Source organism: Macrobrachium nipponense, chromosome 21 (genome assembly GCF_015104395.2).
Source record: "Macrobrachium nipponense isolate FS-2020 chromosome 21, ASM1510439v2, whole genome shotgun sequence".
Classification (NCBI taxonomy): Eukaryota; Metazoa; Arthropoda; class Malacostraca; order Decapoda; family Palaemonidae; genus Macrobrachium; species Macrobrachium nipponense.
Genome location: NC_087212.1, coordinates 53,688,633 through 53,706,394, shown reverse-complemented (window position 1 = coordinate 53,706,394; position 17,762 = coordinate 53,688,633). Strand labels below are relative to the sequence as shown.

Below are 17,762 nucleotides of genomic sequence, written 5' to 3'. Positions count from 1 at the left end.
GAATCGGAAATTTTTTAAATTCTGAAAAATAACCACCAACCAAACTTAAACTCTAAAAGTGAAAATCACTCTGCCAGTGATTATATCACTAATAATGCCAAGTAGTTATTTCAGCAGAGTCAGGATTTATCTTACAAAAATCTATGTTGTATAAAAAAAAATGCTTTTAATACAATTGTTTCCTGCATGGATTATGTATTACATTTTCTAGTTTTTACCAACAAAGGACACAGTTGACTGTGAGAGATTATTTCATCCCTAACCCCACAGAGGGAAAAGCTGCCTTAAAACCATGATGATAATGAAGACATTTTAAGGCCAAAGAAGTCTATAAAAAGATGAACCATCAACTTGGAGGATGGTCATTGTCCTTAAGTCCAGAAAACCACAAGAGTCTGACCCAAGTACCAGTACTTTTGAGCTTCTGATCTCACAACTAGACCGTTATTTTTATGACTAAATCATAAATTTTGGTCAAATATTTTTTATACTTATTAAATAAACAATTTCTGTTTATGCTGCAATGACCTTGGATACATTTCTGATAAACATTTTCTTTTTGGAGGTTAGAGGTGAACTGATGAGCCAAGGCAACAGTATCACCACTGCCTGGTAGTATAGAAGTCCAGGATAAATCACTACCTACTTGACCACAAGTACATGTCTATAGTATGATGTAAGGACACATGATCAAGGGGTCATACAGTATTAATTAAATATTAGTAATGTATTAAACTAGTATATTAATTTACAATAACTACAATAACATTGCCTTTAAGGATTTTTACTCTCAAATGCGTCTTAACTCAAGACAAAAATAAATGGATATTCATACTGTATACAATTTCAATTTCATAACTGAATATCCAGTCTATTGCCAAGCACAAGGTACAAAAAGGTTATGTAGCCTATGGGCTACATTACTTCATACAAATAAAAAATTATTGGAATTATCATTAAAAAATATATAAAAAATCAATACTCTTAAGATTTTAAAATTGGATGTAGAAATAACAGAGTAAGGCTAGATGGAAAAAATTGAGATGTCAGGTGTTGTGTGTGACCACAGAGCCAACATAAAGGTTAAAGAAAGAATGTATGTATAAGAGAGTGGTGAGACCAACCTTGATATATGTAGCAAAGCTCACCATGACAAAAAAGTAATCTGGTATTCCCTTAGGAAAAATACAAATGTCACACCAATTTTCTCAACACCTGTAACGTCACTACCGGTGGAGTGAGACCCATTGGAAGTATATCTACATGAATGGTCCTTTAACAGTGAAAAGAACCCTGATCTTAAGAACAACTGGGAAACAGTCGATATCACAAAACCATTTAGTTTTATTATAAAACACTAAAAGGAAATATGCCTTTAACAAACACCACGGCTCGTAGGTCAAGTACGATTCGGAACTAGTATGTTCACACTTTTCTCTGCATCTTTTCCCAATTCTATATGGGGTCGATGTTTTCGACAGCTTTCCTCCACCTGGCTCGGTCAAACACATTGTCCTCTAACAATTGCTTGTCTCTCAGATCTTTAACTACATCCATCTACATACCTTTGCTTTGGTCTTCCTCTTGCTCTCCCACCAGGCACCTCTTACCTGCATCACTCGGCTCCCTACATGTCTCATTCCTTCTCATCAGATGGCCATACCACTGCAGTCTTCTTTCCTGAGCCTTCTTTGATAGTTCTATAATATTAGCAGTTCCTCTTATTTGGAACTAGTATGTTCACACTTTTCTCTGCATCTTTTCCCAATTCTATATGGGGTCGATGTTTTCGACAGCTTTCCTCCACCTGGCTCGGTCAAACACATTGTCCTCTAACAATTGCTTGTCTCTCAGATCTTTAACTACATCCATCTACATACCTTTGCTTTGGTCTTCCTCTTGCTCTCCCACCAGGCACCTCTTACCTGCATCACTCGGCTCCCTACATGTCTCATTCCTTCTCATCAGATGGCCATACCACTGCAGTCTTCTTTCCTGAGCCTTCTTTGATAGTTCTATAATATTAGCAGTTCCTCTTATTCGGAACTAGTATGTTCACACTTTTCTCTGCATCTTTTCCCAATTCTATATGGGGTCGATGTTTTCGACAGCTTTCCTCCACCTGGCTCGGTCAAACACATTGTCCTCTAACAATTGCTTGTCTCTCAGATCTTTAACTACATCCATTTACATACCTTTGCTTTGGTCTTCCTCTTGCTCTCCCACCAGGCACCTCTTACCTGCATCACTCGGCTCCCTACATGTCTCATTCCTTCTCATCAGATGGCCATACCACTGCAGTCTTCCTTCCTGAGCCTTCTTTGATAGTTCTATAATATTAGCAGTTCCTCTTATTCTTACATTCTTGATCCTGTTCAATTTTATCCCTACTGCATCCAATTTCTTCTTTTGCACCCTCTTTACTGATCATGTTTCTACTCACCACTATCTTATACGTACACTCGTTCTTTAACCTTTATGTTGACTCTGTGGTCACACACGACACCTGACATCTCAAATTTTTCCATCCAGCCTTACTCTTATGTTATTTCTACATCCAATTTTCCATCACCAGCTACTGTTGAGCCAAGATGCCTAATTAATCTTGGAGTCTTGATCTTCATTAAACATGACATTTTTTCATAAGAAAATGAAATTTTGTATGTACTTATCAAGTATATACAAATTATTTCCTCCATTTGGCAGCAAAAATTTAAATTTCGTGGCAAGCCTTCGAAAGCTGTGTAGATACAAGGTGCTGCCCACTAATGGCAATACTGGTAATAACTTGGCCAACCAACTTTTTCTGTTTTATGCCCAATGTTCATCAGAGAATAGGAGGGTGGGCTCTGATCATGTAATTCCCTCGTAAGTATATACGTACAAAACTTACCAAGCTGATTCCAAATGGAAGGAGGTGGCAAACAGACATATCTTACTCCAAAACATTAAGTTATGTAATGAATTTGAAATAGAAAAGTTGGTCTCATTGAAAAAACAATGCTTTCGTTTCCCATTAGTTAAGAGAGCCACTGCAGGTGGATACTGCCTGTGGTTGTGCTTATCTTAATTTGTAGTGGCATGGCTGTATAGCCCAGGGTCACCACCTAATTAGTGGATACTTTGCAGTGAGGGTAGTACTACATACTCCACTGGCTAGCAAAGCATTATTGGTGCCGGCCCTTGCCATAGGCACAGCACCGAAATAAATCTAGCCAGACAACACTGACACCTACGCTGAAATAAAACCCCAAATCTTCCACAAAGAGTGGTGAATGCTTAAGTACATAGTACCCTATGGCTCCCTAAAACTCTACCTTACAATACAAGGTGAAAAAATAAAATGAAGGAGAAAGTTCTGTGCTCCCTCTCACAATGCCAAGCCAGTCATTACGTACACCAGGGTATTCAAGTTTGGACACAATTGGAGCTTGTGGACATTGAAGCTCTAAACCTGGGAAGCTCTAAACCTGGCACCAGACTTAGCTGACGCCAAGATAAATGAACGCCAGGCAAGCAAGAAGCTTAGAGCACTTGGAGCTCCTCAGGGTGCCAGGAGCTGTAAACATGAAGCTAGACAATAGCTGGCGCCAAGACAGGTGGATGCCAAGCAAACAAGAACCTTGGAGTTCCTTGTGGCGCTAGGAGCTCTATAGCAGAAGCTAGACTGTAGTACCTGGTGCCAAGAGAGTTGGAAGCTCTGGGTACTGGCCAACTCTCTGGGTACTGGAACGCAAAAGCTGGCACCAGGAGAGGCGAACACCAGGAAAGCAAGAAGCTCAGAGCACTTTGAGTTCCTCAGGGTGCTGGGAGCTGTAAAGATGAAGCTAGACTATAGATGGCACCAGGAGAGTTGGAAGCTCTGGGCAATGAGAACTCTAAACCTGGTGCTAGACTGAGCTGGCACCAAGATAGATGGATGCCAGGTGGGCAAGAAGCTTGGAGCTCTATAGCAGAGATGCTGGACTGTAGCTGGTGCCATGAGAGTCAAACACACAGTAAGCAAGAAGAGCAGAGCACTCAGAGCTGAAAACTGGCACCAGACAAGCTTTGTGTTAAGCGACCTAGAAGCTCAGGGTATTGGGAGCTCAACCTTTGGAGCCAGACTGTAACTGGTGCCAGGCAAGCTGAAAGCCAGGAAAGCATAAAACTCTGGGCGCTGGGAACTCCATGGTTGGTGCCAGGTAGTAGTTGGCACCAGATGAGTTCTTAACTTGAAGCTCTGAAAGCTGTAAGCTAGTGCAAGACATCAGCTAGTGTCACTAGAACTCAAGTCTACTTAAGAATCTGAGATGAGGAGGTGACTCTACTTCCAGTGGAACGACGTCAAATGGAAGCAAGGAACATATAAAACTTTGAACATTCAAGGGGAAGAGTAAGCTCTCAAGTCCTAAGCTTTCACAGAAAAGAAGACAACATATTCTCCTGTGCCTGTGAGTGCTATTCCAACAATAAGCACATGTAGGATGAAGGACACAACATACCGGACAAAAAAGGAGTTGGATACTGGGAGTCCCGAGTTATCAGCTGGGTGCTGTTAAGCGAAACCGCCATTAAACAAAACTTGGCGATTTATGGCGCTTATGGGCTGGTTAATGGCGCCTCTGTTAGGTATGTTATGGTGCCATAAAACCAGATCGCCATTAACTGAGTCCGCCAATAACTGCGGACTGCCTGTACTTGTCAGCAGTCAAAGAGATAGAGACTACTCTAATGCTGTTAGCTTTCTCTAAAGTCAGAAAAGTTTCCTTGATATGCCCCAGAGAATATTAACTCAGTATGAAGGATAAGCCCCTTAAGTTTTCTCTTCTTTATAGCCAAGAATGTCTGTTAATCCTAAGGGAAAAAGCACAGGTCCAGGCCTGGGATGGTTCCTAGTTTTGATTAAAAACACAAAAGTCTATCAGGATTAGGTGTCAGTGATTTACAATTTGAGTTAAGCATAGTTCGATATCTCTTACTGATGGAGTTCAAACAATTGTGTCACTTCTAACATTCATTCTGACAAGCTTCCCAACTATATGAAGTTCGTCGGGGCAAAAATGAACTGTCTTTGGAGAATCCAAAGAAGAGAGAATGTCTTGAGAAGACACAGGTTATGAAAGAATTCTTGGAGGTTCATCAGCAACCTGACAAAAGATTCAGGAACCATAATTAAGGGTCCAAAGGAGGTTAGGAGGGTCATCTTAACATGTGACGAGCCTCTGAATAGCACTTCCTTAACCATGATGTAATATGGAAAAAAATGTAGTGGTTACAGTTGGGCTGATAGTTGCATGGTGTAATTACCCCAGTAAGAGGGACTGGGACCGGGGAATAAAAGATACGAAAACTAGAGTTCCTTGAAGGGGCAAACAGGATCAAGGCCAGCCTGTCCCAAGAGTGCACAGATCCTGTCAGATCAGGGAAACAGGGCCCACCCTATTTCTGCCAGAACTAAAAGTTCTGAAAGAATCGAGAATCATCAACTATTTGGAACTGCCTTCTGTGAAATATCTCTTGCTTTGTGGAGAGAGCGGGAGAGGGTCTTTCTGAAAAATCAAGTGAAAAATAACCATTTCTCTGGCATAGAAAGAAAGGTTCTGTCTTTGAGGAGTACATCCTGGAAACTTCCCAGTTCCCCAAGGGACTTCCTTTCGACTATAGTACGTACTATGAAACAAAAGCTAGAGGAGCATGGATTTTTGTGAAGACCTGAAGATACGTAACAAAGGACGAAGCACCGACCTTCCCTCAAAGCCTGTCTCGTAAGACGGTTCTGACTCCATCCTAAATTCTGTCTTCTGTACAAAGAGAAGTCGAGTGTTGTGGCCCCAGGAGCTCACAGACAAACCTGCAGACTTGAAGCCAACCAATCCTGATTCGACTTTCTGAATACTTTTGATAGGACTTGACAACACCTCATACAGGCTGAAGAACTAAACGTAATAGAAAATAAAAAACTGGCCAGCTAAAAGGAAGCTCTTGCTAGCCCATAAAAATGAAAGCTAACAGAGTTTGGTAACTTCTTGGCATTCAGCGTCAGGGGTCAGAACTACAAAAATAAAGTTGAGCCACGTAGAAAAGGTCCCAAACATCCGAGAAAATGGTACCGAGCATCTGAAAATTTGTGCCGAGCACCAGAGAATCGTTGCCAAACATCTGAGAATAGGCAACCAGACTAGTGGGTTGACATCAGGAGCTAGAAGATAGATAGATGAAAAGTATGACTCTGACATAGAGGCAAATTTTTGTAAGACTGAGAGGGCGGGAGACAGAGATGCTTACCTGCTCCCTTACCAACTAAAGCCAAACTCACATTCCCTGAGATACTAAGTTGGAAGTGTGTCCCCAAATGAATGACAGCTGAAGCCAAACTGACAGATGTATGTTTGGGGCGCTGGGACACTACTTGGTGCTCGGTCACAACAGAAAAAAGCATATACAAGGACCCCAATAGTTAAAAGAAAACGTCATAGGAGCTTCTTGACTTCATAGAAACCCGTAAGGTCTGAGATAACAGTGCAGAGTGCCTGAGAATCAGTGCTGAGCGCCCAAGAATCTATGCCAAAAGTTTACAAGTTGACGCCAAACATCTGAGAATCAATGCTGAGCACTCGGGAATCAGCACCAAACATCCAAGCATAGAAGCTGAGTACCCAAGAATTGGCACCAAACGCCCTAGAAACAGCACTCAGACTAGTGGCCATAAATGCAAAACCATCAAGACGTCTATCCAGTGGCATCCAACACTACACATCCATCCAGGTGCCTTGTCAGTGGCAGTCTGCCGAAACCTTGGAAAAACTACAGGTTTGACCTAGGAGGCAACTATCGGGGGGCAACCCCCTCGGACTCCCTTTTCAACTGCCAGTACATATACGTACACAGGAGCAGAACAGTAACTTTAGGTCTAGGAGATCTGAGGGGTCAAATAGCCACCTCCTCCACCACACATCCAGTAAAATGCCTTTCCAGTGGCTGTCTGTCGATACCTGAAACCGGCGATAGGTTTGCCTGAGGGGGCGACTACCCATATATAAACTGCCCCCCCCCCCCCCCCCCCCCCCCCACCCCCCCCCCCCCCCCCCCCCCCCGACCTCGCTTGGATCTCCACTATGTTTTCTCCCCCATGCGGGAGAGTGGGACAGGGACCTTTGTCTAGGAGCATGGGGGGAGAAGTAGCCACCTCCTCCACTGCACAACACTCCACTTAGCAAGATTAATCTCTATTAACCAAAAACACAAGACTGGCATAGGCATGGGGAGGAAGCGAGGGAGCCAGGCATGGGAGCAATAGAATGGATGGGGCTAGTAGCAGGAGAGAATTGGTGCAAGAGGCAAGCAATGGCGCTGAGAGCATGTAGCTGATGCGGGAGATGGGAGAAGACAGGAGGGGGGTGGAGGTCAATGGCAGGAGACGTCAGGCAGTTGCTGCTCTGACATTCACTTCTATGCATGGTGTAGGGAGCTGTTGTCAGCAGCTATTGCTTGGCGAGCTGGTGGTACACGACTGAGTGACACCAGAAAAAACCTCTGTACACTGGGGCCATCTTATCTTCTCTTGAGGTGTTCCAATAAAAATAACTACTGCCGAAGCAAGACTGATGGTTGGAACTCGCCCGTCGAGAACACCACCACCACCTAAAATTCTCATAGCCAAACAAAGTGCTATTCTCTAATTTCTACGGTCTAGCCCTTACACTTTTCAGAACTCTGTAAAGAAATGCGATATGAGTGGCTGAGGCCCAGAAAACCAATCATAAATTGCAAGTCTTGGCTTGATAGAGTAACATACAAGAATTACATTTAGCTAGTTGGTAGCTTATTCATAGTAAACAAATTGTGAACGTGAATGGATTGGCCTGAAAAACTGTTCTGGCATAATAATAACGTAACATTCATAATAACAAAATACTAAATGTACAATTCAAAATTTACATTTATGGCAAGTATTTACTGTCTGCTAACTAGTAGCTTGTTTGTGGTAAACACATCATGAATGAACAGTGCAGCCTGAATGACTGTTGTATGTTTTGGCCAAATAATAATAGTATATGTATAACATTTAAGAATTACATGTAGGACAACTGTTTACTGTTGCTAACTAGTAGCCCATACGTATTCAGTAAACCGTGAAAGCAAATAATTTTGGCTTAAAAGACTGTTGTATGTTGTGGCCTACAAACAATCAGATATAAATCAAGAATTACATTTAAGACAATTGTTTATCATCAGCTAATTAGTATCCTATACTCTGTAAATATATTGTGAATGCAAAAAATTTTGGCCTGAAAGACTAAAGAATGTTCTGGCCTAAAAGTAAAATGGTAAAATTCAAGAATTACATTTAAGGCAATTGTTTACTATCTGCTAACTAGCAGCCTATATGAATGCCAGCAGGGTGCCACCTTGTCAGTAGCCGGCTTAAAGAATTAACTTGAGTAACAAAAACAAAACAAGGAAAAACTCATCCTGAAAGATTATGCTTGGAGGCTACAGAATACGAGTTTTGGTAGCTGCTTAAATAAAAATTGGAAAATAAGAATAAAATGCTGCCATTACACACTCGATATTTCCGTAAGTGCGACAGAAAAAAGAATAAGGTGGTGGGCCAAGTTGTTACCAGTATTGCAGTTAGTGGGCAGCAACTTGTACCTACACTGAGCTTTCGGAGGCTTCCTGTGAAATTTGAATTTTTGCTGCTGAGTGGGGGAAATAATTGGTTAATTACTTAGTAAGTCAATTGTACAAAACTTTGGTATTCAAACTTCTTTCTACTGATCTTTAATCCTCTTGCTTCTAATACCTTCCTCCACTGCTGTAGTTTTGACTCCACTACCCCTCGGTTCGTGGTTAATAACATGATGCCATCAGCAAACAGCATGCATCTTGGGAACTGATTTCTTATTCCTTGAGATAGCACATCCATAATCAAGTAAAAAAGATAGGGCCTTCAAGCAGATCCTTGGTGTACTAAACCAACTCTTACTGGTATCCATTCAGTTAATCCAACACTGCTTCTAACCTGCATTTTTGCTTCTTCATAAATATCTTGGACCTAACTCACGCACTTCTCCGGTGTTCCCTTTACTCGCATACATCTCCAAATCTCATGGTGTGGGACTCTATGTTATGGCTTTTTCCAGATCTATGAATACTATGCACAGTCCTTTCTGCTTTTCCAAGTGTTTTTCCACCATCTGTCGAGGGCAAACATTGCATCTATCTTTCCTCTTCCCAGCATGACACCAAACTGTTCTTCACCTACAGATGTTAATTCCCTATTCTTTGATCCATTATTCTTTCCCAGATTTTCATGGTGTGAGACATTAGCTTTATTCCTATGTATGTAGTTTCACAATCCTGAATGTCACCCTTCTCCTTATAGATAGGCACAGTAAGGATTTCTCTCCATTCTTTTGGTATCTTTTCCTGACTGTATATTTTCTTTGCTAGGTCCTACAGCATGTGTTCCTTCTTCCAGGCTCTTCCACATTTCTGCAGGAATTCCATTTGGTCCTATTGCTTTACTATTTTTCATCTTCCTAGTGCCTTCTTTACTTCCTTCCTGCTAACAGTACGTATGTGTCATACTAAGGTTCTGGAATCCATCTTCAAAGAATTTTCTGTTATTTTCTTCATTTAACAAGTGTTTATAATATTCTTTCCATGTTTTCTTTATCTTATCCTTGTTGCATTAAACCACTCCATTTTCATCCTTGACCTGTTTTTATGGGAGTAGTCTTTGGTGTTCTTTGGTAAACACACTTCTGGCTGCTTTGTAAGAGCTTCCAAATAGTATTCTTTTATTGCTTACTGTAGATTTATACTTAAAGGTATTCTACTGATTTTTGTCTATGTCTGAAACCAAATAATTGGATTTTCCCCATTGTAAACCTAATAAGAAAAAAAGCAAAACTTTTAAAGTAAGAATGATGTGATACCCAAGAAAAGAAATTACGTTTTTATAATACTGGAAAAAAAGGTTTAATTCTTATTTACATCATAAAAGAACATTATTTTTCCTTGTTAGTGATATATAAAATTACTGCCAAAATGAGTGGGATAACTTCTTGCACAATATTACAGTTAATGCACTATGGAGGGTGTTTATCTTTAATCACACACAAGGGGAGGAATTCTAGTGCTTAAATGAAATGCTCAATGAAGATTGTAATCTTGGGCAGGTCACAGCAATGGCACGTGCCATGAGGTTGGACAAAGGATTTTCGTTAGAGGAGTGAGAAAATGGAAATTTGAAAATGTAAATAGCAAGATTCGTCTTGGAGAAATAGGGCTGGTTGGAATTTGCACTTTCGAGACGTACCTTAGTCCTTAGTGGCTTGCACATGTAGTGTGATGGCTGATGAGGGCTCCAATCAGTGCTGACAAACAAAAGGGCCGACAACAAGTCAGAGGCGAACACGTCTGTTCGCTTTAGTGTCCGGAGTCGAGTGAGAGAGAGTCATTGCATTTTCGAGGGGCCTTGGTTCACGCACGGCCTACGGCATTGGAAAGATGCAAAACCACAGCCAGCGGATTTGTGGGAAACGAGGTCGAAGGCTAGGACTACCTAAAGTCCACCCATCAGCTCATATAACCCCTACGACCTGCCCTTCTTACCCTACACTAGGTCTCTAGTCATTAACAGATTAGTCCTCCCCATCTTTTAGGCAGAATGGACATGCCGATCCCCCAATTCGTAAAAGTGGGGGTAAAAATGGCTGCTCTTCAGTAGTATTCATTTTAATACTACTGGGGAGACGAGATGATAAAAAAATGTAAAAGCTTCCCCTGTTAAGAAGGCATTCACTCTGTTTCAGGCATGAGAGCCTTGGCTATTAAGTCTTATCGCCTCAACTAAACAGTTCTCCTTCTTTAACTGAGGTTTTAGAGCAGCGATACGGCTAACTACAATGGCTTACCTAACTTATAGGTGGAGTGTACTAACTTACTGAATTAATAATGTAGTCTAACCTAAATGAGAACTACTGGTCGTCTGTGACGACAGGCTACTCTACCCCTATGTAAGGTTACTTTGAAAATTCTACTTGCTACTATCCTAATGCCCTGGTACTAAATTACTTAAGTCTAACCTACTCTATACACTTAATTAAGAGGATGCAATCATTCCAGAATGTGGTACGCAATAATACGCAGGATGAGGTAATGATGCGTGAGGGTGATGCGTGATTAGTAGAGTACTAGGATGGAAATTTAATGAGGTATTTATGACATTTAAGTGAAGGTTAGTAATACAAGTTCTAGGGGTTAGAAGGTTAATCTACTGGCAGAGATCAGGCAGGATACATTCTCTGGGTAGGTGCTAGGATCACTCTGCAATTGAATATGACACTGTACCTAGTGCACAGGTGCCAAGGAGAGCATGTGGCTCTTTGGTTAGTGTTTGAATTTGTTACGTCCCTTCTTCTTCTTATTCCTCCAGGGCTACACCAGTCCTAGGAGGTGGCGGAGGCAATGACTCTGGGGAAAGGCCAGAAATGTCATCAGGAGCAGAGGCAGTAGTAGCCCTAGGGACTACAGGTGAACCCCCTACTTCAGCATCTGCAGCAACCGTCATAGAGGTAGAACCTACTGCAGGGGAGGCCCTCACTTTGGCTGCTACGACAGCCGTCGTAAGAGTAAGACTCCAGGCTGACTCCTGGTCGGGCAGTTCCTGGTCATCCAGAGAAGGTGTAACAGTGAGGTATGCCGGAGGTTCATCCTCAGCCGACAGAGGTGATAGCGAAGAAGAACCGTGGACTGGAGCTGGGGAATGGGCTGTATTAAACTCCATGCAGCTTGGAGGATCTCCTGTAAGAGAATCCTTGGTTAGGTTGGCCGCTGGCAGTAGCTCGAGGCCAGGTGTAGAGGTCAGTGTTTGTGGTGGCTCTACATCCAGGCTGGACGGAGCATGGCACTGCTCAGTGCTGCCAAGTGGCACTGGCAGTGTTGAGGTCAGATGGACCTGAGACAGGTACCGGAGGTGCCATACCTCTCGGTGTCCCCATGGTGATGGGAGACAGGGTGTCCTGTCTCTTGTGGAGGGCTAAGCCTTGTGGAGAATGGATAATGTTCCCTGCTTGTAGCTTGCTAGGACACCTATGCCAATTTGTGGAGTGCCCTATTATGTTGCAGGTTTTGCAACTGAACTGTGAATGATCAATCTCCCTCCTTGGTGAAGGGGGAGACTGTTGGTGGCCATACTTCCAGGAGGAAGTAGGTCTTGGATGGCTCCTTGCTTTGGGGGAGTTTGTTGTGGGGTTAGGACCCCTAGGTTTGTGGAAATGAGGGGACTTGAAGTGTTGCCCTAGGAGGAGGTCATAACCTCCTGGAGTGTAGCTTGCTACTGCAAGGGTACACACTTTGGAAAGGTGATGTCTTGTGACTCTCAATTGTACAGTAGGAAGGATCAACTTAATGTGGTTGATGCCTTCAACTGTAATCAGTTGACGTCTATCGACGTTAGCCCCGTGGGGAATTCTGTCTTCCCGTATCAGGGAGATTTGAGCACCAGAGTTGTCAAAGGCTCTGACGTGGCTTGCAGGATAATGGCTTTGGAGGGGTGTGACAGTCCCCTTAGCCGGGGGCCCTAGTGAAGAAGAATTGGTGATGGCCATAGCGACGGCAGGAATATTATGGTTGGCGCACCCTATGTAGTTTGCAAACATGTGACCCTTGCGGCCATAGTCCCGGCAGAACCTTCTCCAGAACTTTGTCCATGGCACTGGATGATAGGGTCTAGATGGCACCGCAGGTTGTGAATCTGTGGGGTCACCAAGGCTTGCAATGCGCTCTGGCACAGGTGAAGGGTCCTCTCTGGCAGTGATTAGACGTTGGGGTGGGGGTTAAGGAATCCTCCTTTGAATTTCCCTCTGGAACAAGTTCGAGGTTGACTGGTGGGCTCACTTCGAAATTGAGGAGGCAGGTGGTGAAGTGGTAAGAGACTGGCAGGATGCGGCAGGAGTCTCTAGCTCTGGCACTGGGTCAGGACCAGTCTCACGAATAGAAATGAGGTCAGTGACATCGGAGGCACTAGCCTTTGAATCCGAAACTGAGGTTTGGTTATTTGGCATGCTGCATGGTGCAGAACCTCTGCAACCACCTCTTACAGGAAGTCCAGCTCATGGTCTGGGGTTTGTAGGCAGGGGAAGACATTTCCCTTAGGCTGTGCAGTAGACTGTCAGATAAATTTGAAAGGAGGGCCAGGAATAGTACTGGATGGGAGTGCCTATTTGGTAAGGTGGCACTCACCTAGAAATGGGTTCTGTAAATGAGGTAAGGTTCGTGATGAACAATGCAATGTCTGAAAGATTGGGTGCTCTGTGGCACTTGGGAAGTGTCCCGTAAGTTGGTGGCACTTCGTGAATGGCACCTTCTCAATGAAGTGATCAAATATAATGGAGTGTGCTGTGTAGCGGTCACACTGATGGGCGTTCTTAAATTGGGATACGCAATGGAAATGGGCAACCTGTAGGTCCTATTCAGGTGCATGGCACTTATGGAGGTGTTCCTTGGTTGAGTGCTCCGGAATAGCGGATACACAGTTGATTGGCTACCTGTACGTCCTGTACAGGTGTACGGCACTTATGGAGGCGTTCCTTTGTTGAGTGATCCGAAGGAGCACTGATCCTTGTACACGGAAACACTAATAAAATGGGCGTTCCATAATGGCGGATACGCGGTTGAATGGCTACCTGTACGTCCTGTACAGGTGCACGGCACTTATGTAGGCGTTCCTTGGACAGCACTAGTAGAGTGCTGGTATAGCAGCACTTATGGAGGCGTTCCTTTATTGCACTGGTAGCGTGCTGGTGTGTCTCGTGGGACGACACTAGGCAGTATATTAAAGTATACTGAAGATAAAATGGCACTCTGTTTGTGGCAGAGTGTAACGGTGGAGGAGAGAAAGTAAAAGGGGGTGTACTTCAGCAGCCAGTTGATGGACAGTGTCATGGATTAGTGGCACTGTAAAATGGTAGGGCCTAATGTGCACTGGTGGTGGCCAGTCCTAGACTGGTACCGGCTTCCTTGTATGGAAGTAATGAGGTTGCATTGGCACTCTATGTGCAGTTTGTGCTTGCAGTATATGCAAGTCTTTTGTAATGAAAAATGAAAAAGACCACTCGGGCAACAGCAGGTAGCAGTAAATTGAAAAGTGCTCAGTCCTCGGCTGAAGTACTCAGTAAATGAAATATTGGTTTGCAAGACTGCAATGGACACAGGCGCGTATGTATCACACTCAGTGTAAATGAAAGTCACAAGACTAAAATAATGTTAATGCTTCATGCGTAATGGTAATAAATGTAGTATTCTTGGCTTTTTGAATAATGGGTTCTCTCTCTCTCTCTCTCTCTCTCTCTCTCTCTCTCTCTCTCTCTCTCTCTCTCTTGTGTCTGAGAGCGTAAAAATGATATATGACGAACTCCTTTGTATTTATTTGAAGTAATGATTTTAGTTTTAATATGACGCAATTGGCGTTGAATGATTTCCTTACGTTAAAGTTTAATGAAAGAATTGCTTTGGAATAAATTTTGGTAAGTAGAACGCACCAGCGCTGAACGAATTTACGTTACTTGTAAATGGATTTGCGCGCCAGAACAATTAGTGCTTTACAACACGTTTATGTTAACAATTCCTTTAATGTAATTTTATTTATATTTACTTTACATAAGGTGTCTAGCTCCCTATGACAAGTGAAATGGCGGTAAGGATTTTAAGATGTTAGCAAAACATTTGTGAATGAAAAAGGTTACGTTAAGGGTGATGTGAAATGAAAACTTTCGCTCGGCGAGCGAGTGAGCAGTGCTAAGTGAGACGTGCGGGAGGGCAAGCAAAGCTCAGTGAGCATGAGCGGTGGTGGCGGACAGCTGTGTAAAAGGAGTGCGCGATTTACAACAACAAAATTCTGATTTGTTATTGAAAGCAAAACAACATTAAATTTTCTGGCAGAATGAAAGATGCTAGTATGAAGATTGATATCATTTACGTTAAAGCATCAAGATTTACGTTATTTGACTTAAATCGTTACGATAAAGCTTTAAATGGTTAATTGTTTACGGAAGATGGTTGGCATGCCGAGGAGAGTCCGCGCACGTGCTGAGAAACTAAAGGTGCGTCCACACGGTCGAACAATGTCTGACGGACAAACAATGTTACCATATCATTGGCGAAGCAGGATGTTGTCATAAGCGTTGAAACGATGGACGTAGATCTGGCAACAAACAGTGGTATCAGATGAGGTTGTAAACCACTGTTTTTACTCTGCTCACAAGGTAAAGACCGGCAGACAATTGTTAATTGGTAACAATGGTTGTCCATCAGACATTGTTCGACCGTGTATACGCACCTTAAGGGAGCGCTGCGGTTACCAACGCGTGGAATGAAAGCTAAGTTGAAACGAATTCCCCTAACATTTCACAGACAAAAGAATTGTACACTTCTTTTGCCGTAACTATTAGTAGAAAACACTCCTAACTAGCTAGCAAAGCACTTCCTAGTTCTAACTATCACACACACACACACCCTCACACACACTCATGTCTCCCCTACAACAAGCTGAAGCCTGCTAACAGAAGGATTCCTGGGCATAAATTTGCGCGCGCCGCTAACTTAAAGCTCTTTGGCGCTCTCGGCTTTACACTAATATCTTTACTCCGAGAGAAACACACTTATTTTAAACACTTCTAAAATAACTACTTAACGTACCTTAAACCTAACAATGGGGATACTAATGATAATAAGAATAATAACAATGAATGATATACCTTACCATCTGCGAGTCGTGTCCTGCTCCTTGAATATTTATGAGTGTTTTCTTACAATTTACGCCTTGTAAAAAAATCATTTACAGTTTACGTTTTTTAACCCTTAAACGCTGAACCTCTATTTACAAAAGTATCTGCCGTATGCCGGCAGTGTTCGGGAGTTAGCGCCGAAGCGGAAAAAGTTTTTTCAAAAATTCACAGCACGCTTACTTTTTAAGATTAAGAGTTCATTTTGGGCTCCTTTTTTTGTCATTGCCTGAAGTTTAGTATGCAACCATCAGAAATGGAAAAAAATATCATTAACATATATAAATATTGAAATATATGACAGCACAAAAAAAAATTTCATATATAATTGTATATAAATCGCGCTGTGAGCAAAACGGTTGAAGCTAATGAGTTATTTTTTTTTTCGTTGTATTGTATACTAAATTGCGATGATTTTGGTATGTAACAAATTGTAAAATGATCAAAGCAACACAGAGAAAATATTTTCACAAAATGATGCATGAATTCGTAACGTGCGGACATAAATTTTTTTTCTTCAAAAATTCACCATAAATCGAAATATTGTGATAGAGACTTCCCGTTTGTTGCAAAATGAAGGTAATTGATTGAATATTATTAGAATGTAAGTGTTTTAGCTTACAATTGCAGTTTTCGACCATTTCGGTCGAGTTAAAGTTGACCAAAGGCCGAATTTTATCTATTTTGATTTATATGAAAATATTTCAAAACTGATAAAAGTTACAACCATGAGTTATTTATTTATTGTTGTATTCTACATGATATTGCGCACATTTTCATGTATAACACCTTATGTAACGCCTAATAGAAAACGGTGCGAAAATTATGACAAGGTGACTAAAGAAATTCTGAGATTTTCAGCTGTGTTACTGCGCGTGGAGGAGGGAAGGAAAAAGTTTTTTTTTTTCAAAAATTCACCATAAATCGAAATATTGTGTTAGAGACTTCCCGTTTGTTGCAAAATGAAGGTAAATGATTGAATGTTACTAGAATGTAAGAGTTTTAGCTTACAATTGTGTTTTTCGACCATTTCGGTCGAGTCAAAATTGACCATAGGTTGAAATTTTGGCACATCCTGATTTATATGAACATATTTCAAAACTGATAAAAGCTACAACCATGAGTTATTTTTTGTTGTATTCTACATAAAATTGCGCACATTTTCATATATAAAACTTTATGTAACAGCTAATAGAAAACGGTGCAAACATTAAGACAAAGTGACGAAAGAATTTCTGAGATTTTCAGCCGAGTTACAGTGCGTGGACATAAGGAAAACGTTTTTTTTTTTTTTTTTTTTTTTTCAAAATTTCACCATAAATCGAAATATTGTGCTAGAGACTTCCAATTTGTTGCCAAATGAAGGTAAATGATTGAATATTACTAGAATGTAAGAGTTTTAGCTTACAATTGCATTTTTCGACCATTTCGGTCAAGTCAAAGTTGACCGAAGGTTGAAATTTTGGCACTTATCGTGATTTATATGAAAATATTTCAAAACTGATAAAAGCTACAACCATGGGGTGTTTTTTGTTGTATTATACAAGAAATTGCACACATTTTCATATATAAAATCTTATGTAAAGGCTAATATAAAACGGTGTAAAAATTACAACAAAGTGACGAAAGAATTTCTGAATTTTCTGCAGTTACCACGCGGAGGTAAGGAAAAAGTTTTTTCAAAAATTCACCATAAATCGAAATATTGTGCCAGAGACTTTCCGTTTATTGTGCAAAATGAAGGTAAATAATGGAATACTCCTAGAATGTAAAGTGTTTTGCTTACAATCGCGTTTTTTGACCATTTCAGTCGAGTCAAAGTTGACCAAAGGTTGAAATTTTGGCACTTATTGTTATTTATATGAAAATATTTCAAAGCTTATAGAAGCTACAACAATGGGTTGTTTTTGTAGTATTGTACATGAAATTGCTCACATTTTCATATATAAAACTCTATGTAACGGCTAATATAAAACAGTGCAAATA

The 17,762-nt window shown here is 41.5% G+C and overlaps 1 protein-coding gene and 1 long non-coding RNA gene across 15 annotated transcripts in view; one reads left to right on the top strand and one right to left on the bottom strand.

The window, feature by feature from the left end:
* The window catches only part of LOC135198039 (uncharacterized), a 60,394-nt gene extending 51,116 nt beyond the window's left edge, over positions 1–9,278 (bottom strand). The window contains exon 1 of the long non-coding RNA XR_010310711.1: positions 8,789–9,278. This is a non-coding gene — a long non-coding RNA (uncharacterized LOC135198039). The remainder of the gene's footprint in view (positions 1–8,788) is intronic.
* Positions 1–17,762, top strand: part of LOC135198036 (kinase D-interacting substrate of 220 kDa B-like) — a 744,360-nt gene that overhangs the window by 686,429 nt on the left and 40,169 nt on the right. The window lies entirely within an intron of this gene.